This window comes from Lepus europaeus, chromosome 3, assembly GCF_033115175.1.
Source record: "Lepus europaeus isolate LE1 chromosome 3, mLepTim1.pri, whole genome shotgun sequence".
Lineage (NCBI taxonomy): Eukaryota > Metazoa > Chordata > Mammalia > Lagomorpha > Leporidae > Lepus > Lepus europaeus.
The window spans coordinates 59,974,214-59,980,859 of record NC_084829.1 but is presented as its reverse complement, the minus strand read 5'-3'; the positions used below and the strand labels follow the sequence as shown (position 1 = coordinate 59,980,859).

Here is a 6,646-nt window from a genome sequence, read left to right as displayed (position 1 = left end):
TCTAACTGGGATGAGATGAAATCTCAGTGTGCTATTTTTTCCAAAAGAAATCTTTTATTTAAGGAATAAACTTTGATTCATTTCATAAATACAAATTTAAGAACATAGGCATTCTTCCTTCCCACCCATACTCCCACCCCTCTTCCTCCTCCTTCTCTTATTTTCAGTCTTATTTTTTTTACTAAGACCTATTTTCAATTAACTTTATACACAGAGGTTAACTTTATACTAAGTAAAGAGTGCAACAAATTGTATGAAAAACATTCCTCAACAGTTGAGACAGGGGCTATTCAATGTCATTGCATTTTGAAGTTAATTTCACTACTTTTTTTAATAAGCATTTTTTTGAGAAACTCAACTTTAAAGAAAAATCCAAGAATGATACATCTTTTTTGAGCACTTAGAGACATAATTATAACTTATTATTATTATCCTCTAATTAATACACTAAAATGAAGTAAATTTTTCAATACAAGTTTTACTATTAATTCTCATAATACAACTCTTTGAGGACAGAGGTCCTCCATGGAAAGTTGGTTCACAGTGACTCCTGTTGTTAATTTAACTATTAATATTCTTCGAAGATGGCGGATAGTGAGGACGTGTGCCTTAGTTTGGGAAAATAAACTTTCATAAAAGCGGAATTACTGTAGCCTCAGGAAAAGACTCAAGAAAAAAACTGCAGAGGAATCGCTTCCGGATCTTGAGGAGGAGACACAGAGGACTTACAGGGAACCCACCGCGTGGAAAACCAACCAAGACGAGCCAAGCGGCAGCGGCGGGAGAGGAGGCAGAGCCACAGAATCTCGCCAGCGCGGGAACGGAGGAGGGTAAGAAAGACAAAGACCTGAGAAGTCCGAGACATTGGGGGGAGGGGGAACAGAGGCCTCTCCCTTCACTCACCAAGCAAAACAAAGAGCACCGCGATTTTACATATGTAAAGCTCAGCCAAACTCAGTATCTTTAGTGAAACTGGAGAACACATTGAGGGCTGCATAAACTCTGTGTATGAATCCAAAAAAACATTACAAAAAATCAGCCAAACGAGGAGCTGGTTTTTTGAACAAATAAACAAAATTGACACCCCATTGGCCCAACTAACTAAAAAAAGAAGAGAAAAGACCCAAATCAATAGGATCAGAGATGAAAAGGGAAACGTAACAACAGACGCCACAGAAATAAAAAGAATCATCAGAAATTACTACAAGGACTTGTATGCCAGCAAACAGGGAAATCTATCAGAAATGGACAGATTCTTGGACACATACAACCTCCCTAAATTGAGCCAGGAAGACATAGAAAACCTAAACAGACCAATAACTGACACAGAAATTGAAACAGTAATAAAGGCCCTCCCAACAAAGAAAAGCCCAGGGCCAGATGGATTCACTGCTGAGTTCTACCAGACATTTAGAGAAGAACTAACTCCAATTCTTCTCAAACTATTCAGAGCAATCGAAAAAGAGGGAATCCTCCCAAATTCTTTCTATGAAGCCACCATCACCTTAATTCCTAAGCCAGAAAGAGACGCAACATTGAAAGAGAATTACAGACCAATATCCCTGATGAACATAGATGCAAAAATCCTCAATAAAATTCTGGCCAATAGAATGCAACAACACATCAGAAAGATCATCCACCCAGACCAAGTGGGATTCATCCCCGGTATGCAGGGATGGTTCAACATTCGCAAAACAATCAACGTAATACACTACATTAACAGACTGCAGAAGAAAAACCATATGATTCTCTCAATAGAGGCAGAGAAAGCATTTGATAAAATACAACACCCTTTCATGATGAAAACTCTAAGCAAACTTGGTATGGAAGGAACATTCCTTAATACAATCAAAGCAATATATGAAAAACCCACGGCCAACATCCTATTGAATGGGGAAAAGTTGGAAGCATTTCCACTGAAATCTGGTACCAGACAGGGATGCCCTCTCTCACCACTGCTATTCAATATAGTTCTGGAAGTTTTGGCCAGAGCTATTAGGCAAGAAAAAGAAATTAAAGGGATACAAATCGGGAAGGACGAACTCAAACTATCCCTCTTTGCAGGTGATATGATTCTTTATTTAGGGGACCCAAAGAACTCTACTAAGAGACTGCTGGAACTCATCGAAGAGTTTGGCAAAGTAGCAGGATATAAAATCAATGCACAAAAATCAACAGCCTTTGTATACACAGGCAATGCCACGGCTGAGGAAGAACTTCTAAAATCAATCCCATTCACAATAGCTACAAAAATAATCAAATACCTTGGAATAAACTTAACCAAAGACGTTAAAGATCTCTACGATGAAAACTACAAAACCTTACAGAAAGAAATAGAAGAGGATACCAAAAAATGGAGAAATCTTCCATGCTCATGGATTGGAAGAATCAATATCATCAAAATGTCTATCCTCCCAAAAGCAATTTATACATTCAATGCAATACCCATCAAGATCCCGAAGACCTTCTTCTCAGATCTAGAAAAAATGATGCTGAAATTCATATGGAGACACAGAAGACCTCAAATAGCTAAAGCAATCCTGTACAACAAAAACAAAGCCGGAGGAATCACAATACCTGATTTTAGGACATACTACAGGGCAGTTGTTATCAAAACAGCATGGTACTGGTACAGAAACAGATGGATAGACCAATGGAACAGAATAGAAACACCAGAAATCAATCCAAACACCTACAGCCAACTTATATTTGACCAAAGATCCAAATCTAATCCCTGGAATAAGGACAGTCTATTCAATAAATGGTGCTGGGAAAATTGGATTTCCACATGCAGAAGCTTGAAGCAAGACCCATACCTATCACCTTACACAAAAATTCACTCAACATGGATTAAAGACTTAAATCTACGACCCGAAACCATCAAATTATAAGAGAGCATTGGAGAAACCCTGCAAGATATAGGCACAGGCAAAGACTTCCTGGAAAATACTCCAACAGCACAGGCAGTCAAAACCAAAATTAACATTTGGGATTGCATCAAATTGAGAAGTTTCTGTACTTCAAAAGAAACAGTCAGGAAAGTGAAGAGGCAACCAACAGAATGGGAAAAAATATTCGCAAACTATACTACAGATAAAGGATTGATAACCAGAATCTACAAAGAAATCAAGAAAATCCACAACAACAAAACAAACAACCCACTTAAGAAATGGGCCAAGGACCTCAATAGACATTTTTCGAAAGAGGAAACCCAAATGGCCAACAGACACATGAAAAAATGTTCAAGATCACTAGCAATCAGGGAAATGCAAATCAAAACCACAATGAGGTTCCACCTCACCCCGGTGAGAATAGCTCACATTCAGAAATCTACCAACAACAGATGCTGGAGAGGATGTGGGGAAAAAGGGACACTAACCCACTGTTGGTGGGAATGCAAACTGGTTAAGCCACTATGGAAGTCTGTCTGGAGATTCCTCAGAAACCTGAACATAACCCTACCATACAACCCAGCCATCCCACTCCTTGGAATTTACCCAAAGGAATTTAATTTGACAAATAAAAAAGCCATCTGCACATTAATGTTTATTGCAGCTCAATTCACAATAGCTAAGACCTGGAACCAACCCAAATGCCCATCAACAGTAGACTGGATAAAGAAATTATGGGACATGTACTCCATAGAATACTATACAGCAGTAAGAAACAATGAAACCCAGTCATTTGCAACAAGATGGAGCAATCTGGAAAACATCATGCTGAGTGAATTAAGCCAGTCCCAAAGAGAAAAATATCATTTGTTTTCCCTGATCGATGACAACTGAGCGCCAAAGAGGAAACCTGTTAAGTGAAATGGACACTATAAGCAACAATGAACTGATCAGCTCCTGTCCTGACCTTAGATGTACAATGTAATACTTTATCCTTTTTAGTATTTGTTGTTGTTGTTGTTGTTCTAGTACTATTGGTTGAACTCAGTAATTAACACACAATTATTCTCAGGTGTTTAAATTTTAACTGAAAAGTGATCCCTGTTAAATCTAAGAGTGGAAAAAGAGAGGGAGGAGATGAACAATTTGGAACATGCTCAATCGGACTGGCCGCAAATGGTGGAGTTAGAAATGTGCAGGGGATTCCAACACAATCCCATCAAGATGGCATGTACCAATGCCATCTCACTAGTCCAAGTGATCAATTTCAGCTCACAATTGATAGCTCTGATAGGTCTAAGAGTCAAAGAGATCACACAAACAAGACAAGTATCTGCTAATACTAACTGATAGAATCAAAAAGGGAGAGAAAGATCCAACATGGGAAGTGGGATACACAGCAGACTCATAGGATGGCAGATGTCCTAAACAACACTCCGGCCTCAGAATCAGCCCTCAAGGCATTCAGATCTGGCTGAAGAGCCCATGAGAGTATAGCAGGCATGGAAAGCCAAGATATCATGGAAAAAAAAAAAAGACCTAAATGAATGATCTCTGTGAGTGAGATCCCAGTGGAAAGAACGGGGCCATCAAAGAAGGAGATACCCTTCTCCGCAGGGAGGAGAGAACCTCCACTTTGACTATGACCCTATCGGAATAAGACCAAAGTCAGCGAACTCTAAAGGCTTCCATAGCCCTGGCAACTCATGACTAGAGTCTAGGGAGATTACTGACGCCATGAACAGGAGTGTCAAATTGTTAAGTCAGCAACATGAGTCACTGTGTACTTACACCCCATGCGGGATCTGTCCCTAATGTGTCGTCTAAAGCCAAGTGATGCTATGACGGGTACTGAAACAGTATTTTTATACTTTGCGTTTCTGTGTGGGCGCAGACTGATGAGGTCTTTGCTAATTATATACTGAAGTGATCTTCTGTATATAAAGAGAATTGGAAATGAAAAAAAAAAAAACAACCTGGTGTTAAAATGGATATGGCATAGAAAATTAATTAATTTGAAAAAAAATTATGTAGGATCTCTGTCTTTAATGTGCTGTACATTGCTATTTAATGCTATAATTAGTAATCCAATGGTAGTTTTTTCACTTGATGTTGCTATATGGGCAAAATGTTGAAATCTTTACCTAATATATACTAAATTGATCTTCTGTATACAAAGAGAATTGAAAATGAATCTTTACATGAATGGAAGGGGAAAGGGAGCGGGAGGGGGGAGGGTTGCGGGCGGGAGGGAAGTTATGGGAGGGGGGAAGCCATTGTAACCCACAAGCTACACTTTGGAAATTTATATTCATTAAATAAAAGTTTAAAAAAATATTCTTCAATATGACATCAGTGATTACTCAAGGCCCTTGACATGAGTTGCTGAGGCTGTGGAAGCCTTTTGCATTCGTAAACTGCTTCAGTATTTACACAAGGCCATAAGCGAAATTTAGTTTTGAGAACGTGAAGTTCTCTCTTCACATTAGAGAAATGTACCTCCTTCTTTGATGACCACTTCTTTGCACATGGAGTTCTCACACACAGAGTTCATTCATGTAGGACAATTTTTGCCACAGTGTCTTGGCTTTCCATGCCTGAAATGCTCTCATGGGCTTTTCAGCCAGACCAGAGTAACTTCAGGGCTGATTCTGAGGTCAGAGTGCTACTTAAAGTGATTGTCATTCTAGGAGTCTGCTGTATGGAATGCTTCCTATGTCTGGGCATTCACTCCTTTTTAATTCTATATATTATTATGAAACACTTAATCATTTTATATGATCACTTTAACACTTGATCTTATCCATATGATCACTGTAACACTTAAATGAACCTGAATAGCTCAGCCAGTAGAGCATCAGATTTTTAACTTGAGGGCCCAGGGTTCAAGTCCCTGTTTGGGTGCATCCAGTATTTTCATAATTTAAAAAAGGATACCAACTCTCAGTGTGATTTTATTTGCATTTCCCTGCTGATGTTTTCCTGATCACTTTTTCATGTTTCTGTTGGCCACTTATATTTCATCCTTTAAAAAATACCTGCTTGTGTTCTTAACCAATTAACTGGAGTGTTTGTTTTGATGTTCTTGAGTTTTTTGAGCTTCTTTTAGATCCTGGATATTAATTCATTATCTGATGTATAATTTGCTAACATTTTCTCCTATTCTTTCAGTTATCTCTTTATTTTGTTGAGTATTTCCCTTGCTGTGCAGAAGCTTCTTTGCCTATTGTACTACCATTTGCTTATTTTTGCTTTTATTGACTGTATTTATGGGATCTTATCCAAGAAGTCTTTGCTTGTATGAATGTTCTCAGGCATTATCACTATGTTTTCCTCTAGTAGTTTGATGGTTTAAGGTTTTAGATTTATATCCCTGAGCCACTGTGAGTTGATGTTTGCATAGGATGTAACATAGGGATCTTGTTTTATATTCTGCATACAGAGATCCGATTTTCCCAACAGTATTTGTTTAAGAAACTACCCTTTTTTACACAGAAGTGATTGTAGCTCATTTATTGAGGATTAGTTGGTTGTAGATGCATGCCTTATTGGTGTCAATTTCTGTAGTTGTGTGAACTCAATTTGGAACAGGTTCTATACAACTCAAAAAACAAAAATGTTTGCATTGATGATTGATTACGATTGAGACTTTAAGTTTGCTGCTAATGTTTTGCTTCCTGTTTAAGTAGTAAGTAGAAATTATTCCTAAATTTATTTGTTTTAAAGTACATTGTGATGATAACAGTGATGAAGTT

At 38.1% G+C, this 6,646-nt stretch overlaps 1 non-coding gene across 1 annotated transcript; it reads left to right on the top strand.

The window, feature by feature from the left end:
• The first annotated feature begins 5,722 nt into the window (after positions 1-5,722).
• Positions 5,723-5,795, top strand: TRNAK-UUU (transfer RNA lysine (anticodon UUU)). Its single transcript has one exon. It is a non-coding gene; the product is annotated as a tRNA-Lys (tRNA).
• The last annotated feature ends 851 nt before the right edge of the window (positions 5,796-6,646 follow it).